The sequence below is a fragment of the Rattus rattus genome, chromosome X (genome assembly GCF_011064425.1).
Source record: "Rattus rattus isolate New Zealand chromosome X, Rrattus_CSIRO_v1, whole genome shotgun sequence".
Lineage (NCBI taxonomy): Eukaryota > Metazoa > Chordata > Mammalia > Rodentia > Muridae > Rattus > Rattus rattus.
The window spans coordinates 23958453-23979872 of NC_046172.1; the positions used below are offsets into that span (position 1 = coordinate 23958453).

General features: G+C 39.7%; 1 non-coding gene across 1 annotated transcript; it reads right to left on the bottom strand.

Annotated features, from left to right (window-relative positions):
• Positions 1 to 20772: 20772 nt before the first annotated feature.
• LOC116889545 lies at positions 20773 to 20894 on the bottom strand. Its single transcript, XR_004386480.1, has one exon. It is a non-coding gene; the product is annotated as a U6atac minor spliceosomal RNA (small nuclear RNA).
• Positions 20895 to 21420: the final 526 nt, after the last annotated feature.

Consider the following 21420-nt stretch of genomic DNA (forward strand, 5'->3'; position numbering starts at 1 on the left):
CTGGTTGCTTGGCATTGTTGTTCATAAGGGGTCTCAAGCCCCTTCAAGCTCTTCTAGTTCTTTCTCTGATTCCTTCAACGGGGGTCCTATTCTCAGTTCAGTGGTTTACTGCTGGCATTTGCCTCTGTATTTGCTGTATTCTGGCTGTGTCTCTCAGGGAGAGATCTACATCCGGCCCTGTCAGCCTGCACTTCTTTGCTTCATCCATCTTGTCTAATTGGATGGCTGTATATGTATGGGCCACATGTGGGGCAGGCTCTGAATGGGTGTTCCTTCTGTGTCTGTTTTAATCTTTGCCTCTCTCTTCCCTGCCAAGGGTATTCTTGTTCCCCTTTTAAAGAAGGAGTGAAGCATTCACATTTTGATCATCCGTCTTGAGTTTCATTTGTTCTAGGCATCTAGGGTAATTCAAGCATTTGGGCTAATAGCCACTTATCAATGAGTGCATACCATGTGTGTTTTTCTGTGATTGGGTTACCTCACTCAGGATGATATTTTCCAGTTCCAACCATTTGCCTATGAATTTCATAAAGCCATTGTTTTTGATAGCTGAGTAATATTCCATTGTGTAGATGTACTACATTTTCTGTATCCATTCCTCTGTTGAAGGGCATCTGGGTTCTTTCCAGTTTCTGGTTATTATAAATAAGGCTGCTATGAACATAGTGGAGCATGTGTCTTTGTTATATGTTGTGGCATCTTTTGGGTATATGTCCAAGAGAGGTATAGCTGGATCCTCAGGCAGTTCAATGTCCAATTTTCTGAGGAACCTCCAGACTGATTTCCAGAGTGGTTGTACCAGTTTGCAATACCACCAACAATGGAGGAAAGTTTCTCTTTCTCCACATCTTCACCAGTATCTGCTGTCACCTGAGTTTTTAATCTTAGCCTTTAGTGAGGGTTCTTAAATGCTTTAATCTCCCTTCTAGCCCACCACCCATCAGAGGTATTGGAAAAGAAAGTTTTTTAGGATAAAGGGGAAGTGACCTGTTTAGCAGTAGTTCTTTGGGGCAACTTCAATCTGCATTGTCAGGATATTATCAATTTAGTTCACATGAATCAAAAGTGGCAGCTTGATCCACTAACAAACACCATCAGGATAGCAGCAGAACCAACTAGTCCACAGTCGAATTGGCATTGGTCAGCAAGATTGACCAGGACCAGCAGGGACTCCAGGAGAAGTTCTCTGCTGTGCCTCTTCCAACAATGTGAAGATCATCAAGGACAAAGACATGAGACCAACGAATTATTGCAAAGCTAGCTATGCAAGCCTCCTGTCACTGTCCTTTGAGTCCTATTATAATACCTCCAAACATCATGTGTCCTCCCACACCTCTTGTCTCACTCACTATGTGAGTCTGTCTTAGTAAAACTCCAGATGAGTCTGTATCAGCTGACATCACACTGCCAATTGGCAGAGTCTTCGGAAATGGCAAGAAGCTGCCAGAACAATACCAGAAGTTTTTTTGGTATGTTTTTCTCTACGGAGTCACGACAAAAAAAAAATGACCAATAAACAATGGTAGGCATACCAATAGCATTCAGAGTCACCCACTGTCTGTTGGGTTATATTTATATTCTTTCTTAATATCATGTGTCCTTTCAAAACATTCTTTCACCTATGTCTGCTTCAGGAAAACACCCTTTCACATGTCTGTCTCAGCAAAACACCATCTGACACAACAGACTTTCCAAAGAAACCAGAAGTTTCCACGTCACATTCGTGTCCTAGACATGATAGTGCACTTTTCAACAGTACACAGTCACTCAGGATTTACCTCTGTACTGCATACACTGGTCTTGAACTTACAGAAACTTTCCTTACCTATAAAGAAAGAAACATTGTCATTTCTCTAGTATAACAAATCTGTTCAGTAGCAGAAAAGAAATGAAAAGTGAAGTTGAATTAATTATTTTGCAGCTGTTTTAAGGCTTTCGTCCTATTAGATGCCATGTCTACATAAAACACATTTGGAGAATGTTCTTCTCTTCCTCAACTTGTAATACTTCATACATCACTGGGAGAGTCCCTTCTTCTAAGGTTTTGTAGAATTTACTAGTGACAGTTGCTGGGATTTGAAACTCATCAACAACTTGAGTTATTTAGTGGACCTCTAAGTTTTTAAATTTAATTGTGTGTGTGTGTGTGTGTGTGTGTGTGTGTGTGTGTGTGTGTTGTGTGCATGTACACATGCACATCTGTGTGTAGGGATGCTCCCAAAGGCCAGAAGAAGACAGCAGGTCCTCTGGAGTTGGAGAATCAGGTCATTGCAAGCAACCTGATGTGGGTGCTAGGAACTGAATTTTGGTCTTCTAGAATAGCAACAAGCATTCTTAAGCCCATTTAGGGTACCCATTTATTTATTTCAGGTACCCATTTATTGAGTTTGAAAATATCCCTTTTGGAGCCAGTTTTTTGTAATGTAGGTTTTGTGTAGACAATATTAGTTTTTTATTTTGTTTTGTATTACTAATGTACTTGCAGGGTATTTTGCAAAGTAGTCTCTTAATCTCCCCATGCCTTCTCACCTGTGGTTTCTGTAGCTGTTTCTAATTTTTCATTTTTTATTCTGTGGATTTGTGATCACCTGTCTCTTTCCTTAATTACATTAACTTGTCATTTACTCACTTTTTTTTAATAACAAAGCATTTTGGGTGATTTATTTATTAATAATACTGTTTAGTTCTGAACTTATTTTTAGACTTAATTTCTCCCTTCTTTCCTTTAGCTGGATGCCTAATTAAATTCTCTTACTCTTCTTTAATTATTTATGACAAAATTTTTCTCTGAGCTGCAATTTAGTTCTAGACTCTAAGTACTGATAGCTCTTTCTTTGTCATTTCTTTTTGCTAGATACTTTAAAAAATGTACTCAAAAATTTTTGACTTAATTTTAATTTTTTCCAGGTGAAAAAAGGCTTTTGAAAATTTGTGATTAATTTCAGGTTTTATTGCAATGCTTTCAGAAAATGATTACTGTACCAACTCTTGTCTTTGAAGTTAGCAGAGTTTTTTGATGGCCTAATAGGCAGTTTCCTCCTCAATATAGTAAAAGGAAGCTGTGTTCTTTGTGTACAATAACATTAGTGTGGAGGATAGAGGACAACTTGTAAGAATCCGTTCTCTCCTTCCTCCATGGGGTTAAGGTCCCAGGGATTGAAATGCTGTCATCAGTCTTGGCAGATAGCACTTTTGCCTGCCGAGCCATCTCATTGACCCTTGTTTGTTTTTGTAAATGATGAATAGAAATTTTAGTAATTATTATTGTAATCATCATTACAACGATGTTCTGAAATTTTTCTCTGTTGCTAAAAACAGTGTATAAGAGGTCATTAATTAAAATTCTAGAGAGTTCCTCCTAACTTGTGTTATCTCTTTCAGGCAGGAAATAGGACTGACTCTACTTCAAATACCCTCCTGTGCTCTGCCATGATGGTTTCTGCGCAGAGCTGCATAGGTTCTCCTGTGTCATAGTCATTGTTAGAGCCTCATTCACAGACAGCAGTATTCAGTGAGGCTTTGCCACCGGGCATAATTGTATGATGTTTTTGCTATACGTCAAAGTGGCTCTCTTATGTCATTGAAAATTCCCACTATCGTTTTTTTAATATTTCAAAGAGTATCTGCTATGGTTCAAACATTTGTCCCTTCCAACACTCTCATTGAAATTTAATCACCATTATAACTTTATTAAGAGGTGCAATTTGGGCTGGGGATGTAGAGCAGATGGTAGAGTGTTTGTCTAGCACATAGAAGGCCTTGCCTCAGTCTCCTGCGCCAAATGGATCAGGTATGATATACACTGTTTAATCCCAGGATCCAGAGGCAGGAGGATCAGCAGTTAAAGGTTATTCCTGGCTACACATTGAGTTTGAGATGATCCTGAGTCCTATGAAAGCCTGCTTTCTACTGCTGTGATAAAGCGGCAATTTATAAACGTTTTTCATCTTTTCTATGTTTTCAGATGTGGCAGAGTGAAGGAACAGCTGAGAAGTCACATCTTGATTCACATCCAAGACTCCGAGAGAAGGAGCCAACTAAGAATCTTGTGTGATTTTAAAACCTTAAAGCCTACCCTCAAGAACACATGTCCTCTAGTAAAATCATACCTCCTAATCCTTCCCAAACAGTTCCACCAACTGGGATCCTAGAATTCAGATAAATGGGGCCCATTCCCCTTCGAACAGCCACATGCTGTATAATTTTTTTTTTTAAAGAAAGTGGTGGAACTTCTAAGAGATACTGAAGCCGTGGAGGCTACATCATGGTTATGATCAGTGCCACTGTAAGGGGGCAAGTTCAGGATGTGGAAATGGCTTAAAGTGGTCAAAGTGCTTGCCGTAGAATGCATCAGGACTAGAGTTAAAATCTGCAGTGTTCATGTAAACGCTCAGTAGGTTTGGCTGCCCACTCAATATTCCAGTCTTAATGGGTGGAGACAGGGTAATCAGCTAGAACAGTATCACTAAGTTCTTTGGTTTGATTGACAGACTTTACTTTCAACAAATGGGATGGAGGAAGGTGTGAATTAGACTTTTTAGTGATTAACTCTGTGTCACCAATAATACACATGGATGTCACGTTAAGAAAAAGAGTAAACATTTGAGAGAAGAAATAACCAAGAGTGAGTCCATATTTGAACTCTCTACATTATGTTCCCTGTGGCTTCCATCTTGTCTGCTCTAAGAATCTGAATCTGGCCAGGCTTGCCTGAAGGCTGTCTTGTGTGTGAATGCTGTGTGAGTGGTGTCTCCCTGTGTCCCTAATAAAGCACTTTGCTCTGTATTATTGGACAGCACAGAAAGCATCTCATGGGGAAGGGATAGAATACGCTACAGAAATCTTTAACAGAGTTTTATGAGGGATTAAATCACTGGCTCCAAATGATCTCAACTAGCCTAGACCACAAACATCACTGTTTATCATCTATATCCATAACAGTTGCTTTCAACCCTGTTATGGCAAATTTTAAGTTATTTTTAACTTCTGTATCTGCTGCTTTCAGCAAATGATACATTACATAGTTCTCGGTCAGGGGCATGGGAGAATACATAATTTAAGGTTATAGGTATTCATTAGCTTAGGTTGTAAAAGCTGATCACATAGGAAATCCATGGCAAGTAAGGTTGGTTGTTACGGTGCTCCTTTAAAAGCAGGTTAAACCAACAGTTTGAGAATGCAGTAGGACGGCGGTCTTAAGTCTTTAGTGACCTCATGTTCTATTATTAACTGGCTGTGTGATGTGCAGCAAATAGAAAGGACAAGTTCAGTGCCCATTTTGACTCTCTTGCCTTTCTGTCCTCTGCTGTGTGAGCATCTAGACAATGTGGTCTTGGAAGAAAAGAAGAGCCTCCCCAGACATCGAAACTGCTGGCATTCTAACCCTATACTTCTCAGCCTTCAGATCTGTAAAGTAGCACATTTTTGTTCATCAACTATTGAAACTATGGTGTTACCTGACAGTGACAAAAAAGACTAATAGGAGCTCTATCTTTAAAGGGTATGTATTATGGGACTGGTGAGATGGTCCAGTAGGTAAAGTCACTTGCTGCCAAGCCTGATGACCCGAGTTCATCACTTGGACCCACAGAGGGGAAGGAAGACAATTTTTCCAAGATGTCCTCTGACCTCCACATACTCATGTGTACCAATACCCCTCCCCCCACACACAGAGGCATACACAAACACACACACATAAGAGAGAAAACAAATAGATAAATATAAAAAGAAAAAACCACAAAAGACATATATTATTATGTCTTTTCATAAAGATCAGTAAAACTATTTTGCATTTCCCCTCATACTGAAATTAGGGAGGTTTTTTTCTTTTAACTTTTCTTCTGCTACTCTGTGAAGTATTTTTCTGAGAAAGTATCCCTTGGGGAGGTGAATAAATTTTGATTAAATCCACAAAATAATGACTAGATTAAAATTTTATAATGAGCTCCTTTTATGTGCTAAGTAGGCAATATGGCTGGTGATAAGCTTAAAAGAATGAAGTCGGGTCTCCGTTCTCAGGAACCTCATGAGGCAGAGGAGCAGGTCTGTGATGGGGCACTGGATGGACAGGCCTGCCAGTAAGATGCTACGGAGGAACTCTTGATTTCTATACTGGTATGTCTGTTTCCCTAGAGTTTTGAAGACATTTGAGAAAATGATTTGCCTAGTTACTTGAGTGCCCAATATAATGAGCTCTATTAGAACATTTTCATAATAAGACACCATTACCATGATGAGCTAGGAAATTGCTGCCAAAATTTATCTGTGACAAACACATATTTAATTCATATTTTCTCTGGCTCGATCTTCTTTTTTTTTTTTTTTTTTTTGAAAATTTAAGGTTAAATATCTGGAAAACAACCTGATTTCCAAATACTTTTATTTTTACAAGGCAAAAATTTGGTTTTAGAAAGAATAAGTAGATTTAGACTCTTTTGCTATATTTTATGAAAAAATTAATGGCTATGTATTTTAGGGAAAATCATGTTGGTACATGTTTTGCATATTGCAGATAAGAAATTTGCTATAATGACAAAAGACAAGAAAATCAAAAGTGATGCTGTGTAGATGGTAGCATGCATTAGAGGTAACTAGTCTCAGGTTAGGATTTCAAATGTTCAAGATCTACGTAGCCCCTATTCTAGAATTTAGTAATTGTAATCCCAGATGAGCATCACTCTGCACACACACACACACACACACACACACACACACACACACCACACACACACATCACATCACACACAAATACATACATATATATATATATACATACATACACAAACATTTTTTAAATGGGCATAAGGATTCTCAGAAAAATTGAAAGAAATTAGCATGCAGAAGTTTTTGTATTCCGAATATCCTCTTGCAAATAAGTTGTAATGAGGGCTGCATTAACTACTGTTTTGTTATCAAATTAACCCTTGAAACAGAAACCTTTTATCTTAGAGCTTGAGGGCATGGTGCTGGTAAGGGTGTAATCAAAGGATAGCCTGAGGATGCATTCACGTCAAGACTCGAATCAGGGAAAGCCTGCTTCCAGATTTATCTATGTGACTGCTGGCAGGATTCAGATCCTTGCCAGTTGGAAGTCAGAGGGATCAGTTCCTTCTGAATGGTCCTGCCTATGGGCTAGATCAAAATAGGGCAAACATCTTCATCAGAACACATAAAAAAAAATGAGACAGTGTATCATGATTCAAAGTGGAATCACAGTATTAAACGTAGACTAAAATTTTTGCCCATAACTTATGTCCTATTTCACTCATTGAAAGCAAATGACTAGGTCAATCCTGCACTTGAGCAGGTGGTATGGAGAACTCACAAAAGGGCACGTGAGAATGATTGGAGGCCATTAGAAATGGTAACCTTTCCACGAGTAGATAACAAATATCTTTCCAACACCAGGTTTGAAGGATTTAGACTTCATCAGTCCAGTACTTAGGGCTCAGAGGATTTTGTGTTTTAAGCCAATCTGGGCTGAATAGTAAGCTTCAGGCCAATAGGGCTTTATAATGAGATGAAGTAGAGACATGAACAAAGGCAATACTAAAATGCATACAATCTTTATATATATAAACGCATATATACAGTATATTATAATACAGCATATATGAATATGCATACATATACATCCTTCCAGAACATACTAGATGACCAGTGGAAGATATTATTGCTTCAAATACACAGTAAGTTGTATTCCTCTTTCATTTATTACACACACACACACACACACACACACACACACACACACACACACACACACAGTTAAGAGAGTCTTAAACTTACCATGTAGTCTAGTAGTCTGGTTTCAAACATGGGATCTTTCTGCCTCAGCCCCATCCCCAAGTGCTGCTACCATGCTTCTTTCATGTTCTTCCTATGGTGTTGCAAACCCCTTCAGCTCCTTCAGTCATTCCCCTAACTCCTCCATTGGGGTCCTTGTGCATAGTCCTTCCCCTAACTCCTCCACTGAGTCCGTGTGCTCAGTCCAGTGGTTGGCTGTGAGCATCCACCTCTGTATAGTGTGGAGCAGAAAGGAATGGACAAAGGATGGACAAAGGAAAGTCCATTCAGAGACTGCCCCACCCAGGGATCCATCCCACATACAGACACCAAATCCAGACACTATTGTGGATATGCCAAGAAGTGCTTGCTGATAAAATATTCACAAATATTTTTGAAATGCTTGTATTTGCTAGACATTGGGCTCATTGATGGTATCTTTTATAATGGAGAGGAAGGCATGAGGGCCGGAAAACATGTGTAGTCTAGTGGGTGGGTAGGTAGAAGTAGTTGAATAATTCATCTTAGAAATGTGACAAGTTTATTTTCAGAAGCATGAGGAGAACTGTATTTTTCCATCTACACCTGGCTCTTCTTACCTATTTGTTCTTTGATTTACCCTAATGAATAACCATCCTTATTCCTAGATCAAGTCACCCTTAAAATTTTTTTTGAGACACATCTGGGATGGCGGGAAAAAAGCTTGTTCCATCATGTCTGATTTATGTGCTACTGGGAACCAAACCTAGGACTTTATGCATTCTTGGCTAGTGTTCTACCTAAACTGATCTATATCCTGACCTGCCCCCCAAACCACCCTTACACACTGAATTCAATGTCATTATATCTTCCTTTCTATCACCTCATAATTTTATCTTCTTGCTGGGTCATTCCCATCAGCATGGAAACAAATGGACATATCGTCCATCTTTAAAATGAGAATGCTCCTTAAAGCTCCTAAGCCCTATTTAACTGTCCACTCATTCCTCTTACTGAGGAATCTTCACAGAATGGTTACCTCCACTGATTCTACTCCAATGACATTTCCTCCTTCAGCACTCCAGGGAACCATTCTTCTAACATTATCAATGATTCCTATCCTGTCATATCCCAGAGATCTCCACTTTGGACCTGTTGACTTCTGGGGCCTTAGTAAACCCTTGCTAAGGCAAGCTGCCCCTTTCCTTGTAAGGTGTTATCCACATTCCCTAAGTGAATGCCACTAGCATTGTCTCAATAGTGATAATCAGAAATAGATTCAGGCCTTGAGGAATGTATGTGGGGGTCAAATTAATCAGAATTGAGAAGTGGTGTTACCCTCTTGTCCGTGCACAGTAGGAATCCACTTTACTGTCTTTTACCAGCATGTGTCTATCACTGTGTGTGTGTGTGTGTGTTTTAAAATACGTTCTACATAAAGTTTATCTTTGAACAATTTTTTGCCTGTACAATAGCTTTTCGTCTGCCTCATCTGATGCCCCTACTCCTTGACTTTTTCTAGCTATATTTAGAGTCCAAAGAACAATTGTTGAATATCCCTGGGACTCAGTTCTTAAGCCTCATTTCTACAGGCTACTACTTATTTCTTAGGTAATCCCATGATCTAAAATGCCATTCAAATCAAACTCTCAAAGTTCTGTCTCCACCACAAGTCTCAGTGCTTCAGCCATGCATATCCAGTTGTCTGTCCAACACTCTCAGATGCGCTTCAATAGGTTCAGCATATTCGCTCTTGGCACCCTGCCAGCCATGCATCCATTGTTTCCCAAGGGTGCTCATTTTAGTTAAATGCACCACCCTTACTTGGCATGAAAATCTAGATATGTAACAGATATGCAGCCTGGTCTTCATGTGGGTCTCTCAACAGTTGGAGAGGGGACTATCTCTGAATCTGTTGCTTGCCTGTCTATCCCATTCCCCTAAGTGAGCCACCCTGTTTGCCCTCAGCAGGAGAGGAAGTGCCTAGTTCTGCAGTGCCTCATGTGTCAGGTGTGGAGTGGGAGCATGACGGATCAGGGGGACACATGACTATGACAAAGACACAACCCAGGGGGTTCCCCCTTCTCAGAGGAGAGGTGGAGGGGGTATGAGGGAGGATCTGCTTGAGCGGGTACTGGGAGAAGAGGGTAGGCTGACATTGGGTTGTAAAGTGAATAAATAAATAAATAAATAAATAAATAAATAAATAATATGGCTTTAAAAAACAAAAATCTAGATGTGATCCTTAATTGTCTTCTCATTCTACTATGCCCTGTTCAAATATAACCCAAATCTTACTATTTTGTTTTACTTCAGTTCTTTATCCAAATTAGACCAACTTGTAGATGCAGCCATCAAAATAGCCTCTTAACACATGTCATCCTGTCTCCTCTGGTTCAGCAATAGTACTCTGCACATAGCACTGAGGTGTCATATACATAACTCTGGACGAATACGTTTGTGTGTGTGTGTGTGTGTGTGTGTGTGTGTGTGTGTGTGGTCACACACATGCCTGCCACTGTACTAGCTTCCCTTCAAGTTTTGGATTGAATCCTCCCCAACTTGCTCCCTTGATGGAAAACCCTTATATTAACTGGGGCCTGCTGACAACTTTGACCTCATCTCTCCTAGTATTTACCTCATTCATTCTGCTGTGGCCTCAACACCTTGCTGTTGCTCCTCAAGGGTTACTTTGTCGCTACTTCATGGACAGAGCATCTGGTGCTTCCTCTAGCTAGGATACCTGTCTTTAGACTGTCACATGGTAGATTTTTCTCCTTTTATTTATATCTGGACTATAATTTCACCTTGTTATTCCAGCCACTATAATTTCCCTTCCATTTGGGGGGAAGTATCTACCTTTGCATACTTTTTTCTTTAGATAGAGTCATCATTCATTCATTCATTCATTCATTCAGAGAAGATCATACTATGTAGCCTTGACTAGACTGGAACTTTCTATATAGATGAAACTGGGATCTGCTTGCCTCTGCCTCCCAAGTGCTGGGATTAGCGGCATGCACCACATATCTGGCCCTAGGTTTATATTAATCTTTAATTATATGGACTTGTATGGTACTTGTCTCTCTCTGTGTGCACATGACTACAGTGCCCATAGTAGCCACAAGAGGGTAGAGGATCCTCTGCAACTGGAGCTTGTTGTGAGCCAACCAACATGAATCCTGAGAACAGAACTCAGGTCCTCTGAAAGAGAAGCAAGTGTTCTTAACTGTTGCACTAACTCTCCAGCCTCCGCCCACAAGACTTTTCCCCCACAAAGAATGAAAACTTGCTTGATATTGTAATGCGCATTTGTTTGTGTCTTGCACAATAAATCTGGCTCCAGCTAGTGGAATATATACATATATATATATATATATATAATTACATACTTTATCATAGCCAAATCTTTAAACAAAAAGGCAAAATTACTTAGTTCTTCATTGGAGCAAATAACTATCATAAGGAGAAACACAAAAGACAATTAAGTAATTTGTCTTCACTTATGTTGATGGGAGACGAAACATTTTACCTGCGCTTGAATTTATTATAATTGATTTACTTAAAATACGTCTCTTACTCAGAAAAGAACTCATGTCCATTATCAACATTTGCAGAGACTACAGTAGTTGAGAAACATAGAAATACTACCGTTAATGTCCCCTTTTAAAAACTAGGCACAACATTTGTTTTAGTTATTTATGAGAGCCCTAAGGAGAACAAGAGGATTACAGAAGAAATCTTGCTAACAAAGTATAAACAATCTATTTTAGCTAGTTTGCTATTGCTTCTCACCATGATCAATACTGAGTCCCAACAGAATGCCATATCTGCTAAAACAACTGGTATGGTCTATGTTTCCTTACCTTGACCCTAAGCAATGTAATATGATACAGTTTTATCAAACAGGCTCAGCTTGGGCACTGGCAGAGACCTTGCACATGGTATATATACGTGTTGACTGAATTATTGGGTGGTGAAAGCTCATGGTTGTCAGAAATGATCATGAAAAATTAAAATGCAAATCCTAGTGTGCTATGTGGTAGCAGCTATGGTTTTGGTTTAAAATCACAATGCAGAGAGTAATGTAATTTGAAATATGGAATGGGAAGAGGTGAGATTAATTCTATTGATGATAATGGCACACATGGAAACCATAAAAGACCTTATGAAGGAAGTGAATGCTGAAGAATGAGTGCATTCTAGACACAGGGGTGGGTTCAGGGAATTTCAGGTGAAGGAACAAACTGAACTATTTCTAAAGCCTGTAAATGGAAGACATGCTTAAGAAATGGTGCATAACAGAATCAATATTTTTTTTTTTTAAAGATGAGCGGTATACTAGTGTGCAAAGGAGCCCCAGCGTGTCATCAGGTTGGGACCAGCTGTATTTTTCCATGGTCAGGGAACTCACTGAAAATTTAATATCTATAAAGTTGATGGAGTTTGTGTCTCTGTGACTTATTGCTGAGTTCTGGTCTAGGATAGGCGTAACGGATTGGCCCAGTATCTGCCATGTAATAGGAACAGAACAGAATAACACACACACACACACACACACACACACACACACACACACACACACACACACACACACACACACACACACACACACACACACCTGTTCTCAAAGGGAGTAAGCAACAAAGATGACGATGGTGGGCACACGAGAACAGCTTCAGTTAAATCCTGGAAAGGGAGGACTTGTAAACTGAAAAGCTGGGTTAATCAATATTTTGGACAGATGTATATTTCTTTCTGTTTCTATTGAAAAAATTAATGTTGCATCTGAAAATTTTAGCATTTAACATATGTTAGTTCCTGCAGTGCGTGCTTCACAAGAACATGTGAGCAAGCCAAGAATGAGGCAGAAATGAATTCTGTTAATACACATCTCAACTCTGGAGAAAGGAACATGAATTCTTAGAACAAGAAGGAAAAATGTTCCAGGAAAATGACTAGTCTACAGGGAATGTGACTGAAGGGCTCCATGAAACATGGATTGAAGAGAATATGGGGCCTGAAAGAGTACCCTAAACTCATTCTGAGAAAGTATTTAAATGGAAAAACCCAGGGATATTACATACAGAGAATAATATTTGCAGTGAGTAACATTTATAGAAAAGTTCAGGCAAATTAAAAACTATCAAACTAAGGCAACTATTACCTTTAGGTAAAACAAAACTAAGGAAAAAGTTATAATATTTTATGCGGTAGTTATCAAGATAAATTTGCTTAGGCAGAGTACTGGAAATGCGCATATTGATTTAACCAAAAACTACAGCCTAACAATAGTCTAACAATAGAGTGGAGAGTGAGGCAACAGAGGGAACAGAGACGTTAAAGACGTCTGTAATGACCTATCACTGTAGCAAGAAGACAATGTCTCCAACAATAAAGCACAAGGTCATACATGAATTATTTAGAAAAGCACAATTACATAAGAGTACTCAAAGAATCCACCGAAATAGTCTCAACTGGGGCTGCTAAGATGACTTAGTGGGTAAAGGAGTTTGCCGTTAAGCCCAGTGACCTAAAGAGTCATGTCCACAAAACCCACATACATGCACACAGCATAAATAAAATTTAATAAAATTTTTAAAGATTTTAAACAGTTTACCTTTTAGGAGACAAGGAAGAATGGGAATGAGAAAAATGTGAACCATTATTTTACTTTTATATTTAATATAATGTAGCTTTTAAAAATCATATTATCTTAGTTTATATTACATTCATAAAAATTAATTTGAAGTAAAAAGTCTGAAAAGTATGCTCAAATTATTAAAAGCAGGTATTGGCAAGAAACAGACTTGATGTAAAAGGGGCCCTTTGTCTCATTTTAAATTTCGATGCTCTTTTGAAATATTCAAAATGGTCACTCACAACTTTTATCACAGAGATAATAGTTTAACAACCAAACTAAGAAAAATATTACTGCCAGTAATTGACTTTGGAAACAGGCAATCAGTACGAGTAAATTGTTACTTCTTTTTATGGATTAAGGTAAATTTGGCGAGCAGAGATGGTTGAAAGTCAATTAATAATGTCATGTTAGAAGTGCCACTGTTCATTGTCTCCAATCATTTTGACACAGTGACATGGGACCAGGAGTTGAAATTTTCTCTTACCTTAAAGACTGCTAGCATTTTTGTTTAAGAAATTCATAAATGCATAGAATGTAATTTGATCAAACCTATCCTCTCCAACACTTTTCCTATCCTTTAAGTGCTTCCTGGGTGTGTGTGGGTGTAGGGCTGCCTACTGGGGCATGGGCAACTTCTCAGGGGCGACATCCCTGAAGAAAATGGACTCTCTTCCACCCAGGGTAGCAGCCATCAATTATCCATAGCTCCTCAGCTAAGCGTGGGACTTCCCCTGGCTGTAATTCTGCTGGCTTGGTCTTATGCAGGTCTTCTGAAGGAAGTCACAGCTGTTGAGAGCTCCTGAGTCACTACCTCTGTCAGGTCCAGAAAATACTGTTTTGCTGCAGATGTTCACTGCCTTGAACTCTTGCCATTTTCCATTCTTTCTTCTGCTATAGTACCTGAAACTTGATGGGAGAGGATGTGATATAGATCTCCTATTTCAGGAAATATCCCATAGTCTCTTATTTTCTGCATGTTGATCAATTGTGTTTTTCTATGTGTGCTGCCTAGTTTCATGTCAACAACACAGGCTAGAGTCATCTGAGAAGAGGAAACCCCAACTGAGAAAATAAGACTCAGTTGGGAGGCAAGCCTGTGGAACATTTTTCTTTCTTTCTTTTTTATTGGATATTTTATTTAATTATATTTCAAATGTTATCCCCTTTCCTGGTTTTCTGTCCATAAAACCCCTATCCCATCCCTCCTACCCCTTCTTCTATGAGAGTGTTCCCCCTCTCCAACCAACCCCCTTCCAGCCCTGGCATTTCCATACACTGGGATGTCCAGCCTTGGCAGGACCAAGGGCTTCTCCTTCCATTGATGTCCAAAAAGGCCATTCTCTGTTACTTATGAAGCTGGAGTCATGGGTCTGTCCATGTGTACTCTTTGGTTGGTGGTTTAGTCCCTGGGAGCTCTGGTTTCTTGGTATTGTTGTTCTTATGGGGTTACAGACCCCTTTAGCTCCTTCAATCCTTTCTCTAACTCCTCAAATGGGAACCCCATTCTCAGTTCAATGGTTATCTGTGAGCATTCATATTTGTCATGCTCTGGCAGAGCCTCTCGGGAGACAGCTACATCAGGTTCCTGTCAGCAAGCACTTCTTGACATCTGCCATATTGTCTGGGTTTGGTGTCTGTATATGGGATGGATCCCCAGGTGGGGCCGTCTCTGGATGGCCTTTCCTTCAGTCTAATTAGTGATTGATGTGACAAGGTCCAACCTATCTGGTGTTGCAATCCCTGGGCTGGTGGCCGTGGATTCTACATGAAAGACAGCTGAGCAAGACCTGATGAGGAAACCAGTAAGCAGCTCCCTTCTGTGGCCTTTGCATCGGCTTTTGCCTCCACGTTTCTACCCCGTTTTAGTTCTTCTCCTGAATCCCTTTAATGACGTACAGAGATGTGGAAGTGTGAGCCAATTAACCCGTATCTCCCCAAGTTGCTTTGGTCATGGTGCTTCATTGAAGCAATAACACCCTAATCATAACACTATATTAATCACTGTCTATGGCAAAAATAAGTTTTTCTCGTGAGGATGGAGAGATACAGTAATCTACATGAATAAGGTAAAAATTTAGGGGGCAGTTTTACTGTCCATTTAGCAGAATAATAGTATTGAGTTCTCTTCCAGAGCCCATGACCTATCCAGGCATATTGGCCCAGTTAATAATAACAGGCATGGGTTCTGTCTTGTGCAACAGGTTTTATTTTTTTATTTGTTATTTTATTAATTTACATTTCAAATGTTATGCCCCTTCCCAGTGCATCAGGCTTTAAATCTACTCAGAAAGTGGTTAATTACTTGCATACCATTTTTATCACTTATTGTGCTAGTGGACATGTCTTACAGAGATAGTTATTATTGAGGCATACGAAGTTGGTCAGTAAAGATCAAGCTTCCAGGTTAGTACCAGCAATAGGGCCTACCATCAAGTTCTGGGGTGTTATTAAGAGCATGGTAATGCTTGAGGTGAGGTCTATGGGACCCTCACTCACTGGCAACTTGAAAAACTCTTACATGGCACTGGGCTTTTCATCTGATAGCCTAAGGTGTCTGTATGAAGTGTTCTCCCCACATCATAGAGGCAGTCCTTTTAAACTCCTTGTGTGTGTGTGTGTGTGTGTGTGTGTGTGTGTGTGTATCTATCTATCTATCTATCTATCTATCTATCTATCTATCTATCTATCTATATGAATGTATGTGCATATTTTAGGAAGCTTCTACAGTAGTAAGTTTTCATATATTTTTCCAAAAGCTCTTTAGTGTTAACTATCACTTCCTATATTCCCTCCTCTACTCAGCCTTCCCATTTCTTACCCTCTTTGACCCTTTGAGATCCATTATTCTATCCCTCCTTTAACACCACTTGTGTTCTAATTGGTTTCCATTGAAATTTCTCCATGGCTACTTACTAGTTTTCTGCCTTTTATGGGGACTCCAATTTAAACACACTTATCTAAAGATTCAAAACCAACACACACACACACACACACACACACACACACACACACACACACATATGAAAGAGAACATTGCAGCATTTGTCTTCCTTGTGTCTGGATTATCTCATCAGAATGATTATTTCCAATTCCATCCATTTACCTTTGAGTTTCACACTCTCATTTTTTATAGCTGAATAACATTATGTTTTGTACTTGGACTACCATTTTCTTTATTCGCTCATTAGTTAGTGGGCATCTAGGCTATTCCATTCCTTGGAAACAACCACCAACATAGATAAACAAGTGTCTCTGTAGTAGGTTATAGAGTTTCTTGGGAATATAACCAGGAGTAGTATTCTATTTCTGGCCTTTTGAGGAACTTACACACTGATTTCTATAGTGGCTGAACTAGTTTATGTTCCTAAAAACAGTGAATAAGTGTTCCTTTTTCTCTAGATCCATGCCAGTCATTGCCATTGTTTGTATTTTTTATATTAGTCCTTCTGACTAATTTTATTTTATTTTATTTTATTTTATTTTATTTTGGTTCTTTGTATATTTTGGACATTAACTTTCTGCCAAGTGTATAGCTAATAAATATTTTCCTCATTTTGTAGGCTTCTTCTTCGCTCAAATGATGGTGACCTTTGATGTTCAGAAACTTTTGAGTTTCTTGACATCCATTTGTTAACTATTGATCTTAATTCCTGTGCTACTGGAGCTCTGTTCATAAAGTCTATTACCATGTGGACAGGTTTAAGAATTTCTGTAAAAGTAACTTTTATTTGCCTGGTGTAATTATTGTCTTGGGGGCTTACTGACTCCTCCTGAAAACCTAGGCCTAGACCTGGAAGCTTCTAGCCTCTGTACAATCTAATCTAGGCCTAGAATGTTCTCAGCCTCTAAGACTTACTGTTTGAATAAGCTCATTCTTTCCTGGTCTTTCTGAACTCAGAGTAGCTGGTTCAACTCAGCTGTTCTTGTTCAAACTCCTTGATTGTTTCACTCTGGCTTCTCTCAGTTTCTTACTAAATTACTCTGCTTGGACTCATACTAAGTCTTCTCATTCTCTGGCTTCAACTGCCTCGGCTGATCTGCACTGAACTGCATAAATTCATGAATGAACTCAACTCTACTGAATTTGCTGCTCCGACTCCCAACTGACTGAACAGAAATGACTACATTGCCTGAACTCAACTGACTGAACAGGACTGACTGTACTGACTTTTAACTCCTCTTTCTCTTCCTGCACTGCTCTTAAATAGCCTCTCTTTGCTTCCATATCCCCTCCTATGGATATTTTTCCCCTTTTAAGGAGTGGGAGCATCCGCATTTTGGTCACCCTTCTTCTTGAGCATCCTGTGGTCTGTGGATTGCACCTTGGGTAATTTGAGCTTTTTGGCTAATATCCACTTATCAATGAGTGCATACAATGTGTGTTTTTCTGTGACTGAGTAACCTCACTCAGGATGATATTTTCTAGTTCATTCCATCTGCCTATGAATTTCATGAAGTCATTGTTTTTTGATAGCTAAGTAGTACTCCATTGTGTAGATGTACCACATTTTTTTATCCATTCCTCATTTGAAGGGCATCTGGGTTCTTTCCAGCTTCTGGCTATTATAAATAAGGCTGCTGTGAACACAGTGGAGCATGTGTCTTTGTTGTATGTTGGGGCATCTTTTGGGTATATGCCCAAGAGAGGTATAGCTGAGTCCTCAGGTAGTGGAATGTCCAATTTTTTTGAGGAACCTCCAGACTGATTTCCAGAGTGGTTGTACCAGTTTGCAATCCCACCAACAATGGAGGAGTGTTCCTCTTTCTCCACATCCTCACCAGCATCTACTGTCCCCTGAGTTTTTGATCTTAGCCATTCTGACTGGTGTGAGGTGGAATCTCAGGGTTGTTTTGATTTGCATTTCCCTGATGACTAAGGATGTTGAACATTTCTTTAGGTGCTTTTTGGCCATTCGATAATCCTCAGCTGAGAATGTTTTGTTTAGCTCTGTACCCCAGTTTTTAATAGGGTTATTTGGCTCTCTGGAGTCTAACTTCTTGATCCACATGTGGCCCATATATATATATACAGCCACCAAAACTAGATAAGATTGACGAAGAATATAAAATACCTACTACCTGGGTTATGAGTTGATTTGAGTTCTTTCTCTAATCAGATGCTTATTTTGAAATTCAGAAAGACTTCCTTAAAATTGTTTCAGTCTTTTGTCCTTAGTCGGTTTATGTGGTAGGCTATATTTATTGATTTACATGCATTGAACCATCCCTGCATCTCTAGAATGAAGCTGACTTAATCATAGTAGGTGATTTTCTGATAAGCTCTTGAGTTCAGTTTGCAAGTGTTTTATTAATGTTGAGTAATTTTTCAGGAACAGGATAGCTACATGGAGAAGGAAAATAGACCCTTATCTATAACCCTGAACAAAACTCAGTATCAAACATACCAAGGACCTCAACGTAAGACCTGGTACCCTGAATCTGATAGAGAAGAAAACAGGAAGTGTGTAGAGGAATTTTAATCCAGCAATTTGATTGCTCTGACTAGAATGCAGACACACCCATAGTACACACCTTTAATCTCTAACAATGAAGGTAAGGTTAGTTTGTAGAAATAAGCAGCTATGTTTGAAAGCAATGTCTAATTGAGGGACAAAGTGATGAATCAGAGAAAAGTTTGACAGAATGAGTCAGAAATAGGATACAGCCAACTCTCATAAGAATAGACAGGAAAGAGAGGCTTTTTTAAAAAAATTTTTATTAGATATATTTCTTTACTTACATTTCAAACTTTATTCCCCTTCCCGGTTTCCTGTCCATAAGCCCCCATTCCCTCCCCTCCCCTCCCCATATGGGTATTCCCCCATACATCCCCCTTATTGCCCCCTCCCATATTCCTCTGTACTGGGGGGTCCAACCTTGTCAGAACCAAGGGCTTCCTTCCCCTTCCCCTGGTGCCCCAACAAGGCTATTCTCTGCTACACATGCAGTTGGAGCCCTGGATCAGTATATATGTATATATATGTGTGTGTGTGTGTGTATGCATTATGCATACAAGTACACGTTTATGTGGATACATGTGTTTATGGCTAGAGGCCAACTTTTGCAGGAGCTTTCTACTTTTGTTTTTGAGTTAGGGTCTCTCCCTTATCCTAGAACTCAACATTTTTAGCCAGGTTGACTGGAATATGAACCCCAGAGATTCTCCTGCCCTCACCTTCTCAGTGCTGGAATAATAAGCACATTCCACCATGCCCAGTTTTTCTTTTTAAATATGTATTCTAAAAGATTAAATTCAAGTTGTCACGCTTGCATGACAAGCAATTTACCAACTGAGCTATATCTACAGCCCTGCCAATAAAAGATAGTCAATATCAAATGCAATGGCCTTAATCAACTTTAAAAAGCATATAACTTCATTTTATTTTTTAATTAATATTTTAAAGGAACACACAAAGTAATGGGTTTCATTGTGGCCTTTTCATACATAATACATGTCACTTTGGCTGATTTCCTTCCTTCTCCCAGATGATTCTTCCTTCTGCCTTCATGTATACTACTACTTGATTCCCCTCAATTTATATTATTATTACTGAGTCTACTCCAGGAGAATGGAGGCCTCTGGAGAGTAAGGGGCTATTTTGGTTTAGACAGTTATGAGCAAATTGAGTTTGCCTTTGTATATCTGTAATTCCAGCACTTTAGATGCAGAGGCAGGAGGGTTATAGGCAACCCTGGCCCACATAAAAAAAGTCATAAAATGTGAAAGTCTAACTGGTCTGGGGAGGGGTCCAAGGTCTGATCTAGAGCTACCTGTATTGAACTTAATGTCAGGGTCTACCCTTGGATTTCCCAGCACTGAATGGGCATATAGATGTTATATGGCTACCTCTCCAGTATAACAGTTCCACTGGGCCTCTGGTAAGGGATCCTCATGTGCAAATGGTCCAATAATGTAAGGGGAACTGAATGACTGTGTCAAAAGCCTTGGTGGCCTCTGATTCCAGGATGCTATAGACACTTGAATCAAGAAATGGCACTGGGTCTTTTCTAACCTACCTGTTTCTCTCTAAAGTGTAGACACAGCAGAGACTAGGTGGGTAAGCCATCTTTTTTTGGGAGCTGAGTGTTAAGAATCAGAGAGCTGGCCCAGGATGATTATGAGAACTGAGGTGACCTTTCTCCAGCCTCCACGACATGTCATTGGTTTGAGGTGCACTAGGAAGGGAAGTGTTGCCTGGTCTGAAATTGGTTTAGCCTTCTCAAGAGTTGAAGCACAATGTGGTGCACCAGGATTATTAGAAAAATTGGGATCTGGGAGAGGAGCCTGAAGGTACAAGTATGGGGAACCAGAGGGATAAGGGGAGCCTGAAAGGGAGCCTTGAATGAGAGACACAGAAGCCAGCTGAAACATGTTGATGAGATGGTACAAAATAGGTAGGAATGCCTTAACTGTATGTGTGCTGTTAGGCCCGAGGACCTCTTCTGTCTTCGTCAAGGGGAGTGCTCACCATCTTTCATACAATGCCCACATTCATTTTTAAATCCTCAGTATGCTAACACTGCCTCACAGAATTCTCTTTTGGGTACCATAAACTGATGCTAAGGACATTTCCTAGCTTTCTGTTGGGGTGGGAGGGGAGGGAAAAGGCTGGAAAACAAGAGCTTGCCTGCTTACAGGTTCACCTTGTGGCCCCGAGTTGGTCACTTTTAACTGTCCATTTGATACAACCTGTATCGCCTGGGAAGAGAGTCTTGTTGGGAAATTACCTAGATTCAGGTTGGCCTGTGGGCTTGTCTGTGGGCTTGTCTTGATTGGCACTTGGCATGGGAAGACCCACCCTAAATGGTAGTATCTTTTTATGGGCTGGGCCCTGAACTGAGAGTAGAGAAAGGTAGCAGATCACGAAGCAGGGAACAAAGATGTGTTTATGCTCTTGACTGTGACTGTGATCTGACTAGCTGTGTTGAGCTCCCTACACTAATGGGCTGTCAGAATATTGATTCAAGGAAACCCTTTCCTTTTCTCTTTCTACATTGCTTTTGGATCAGGG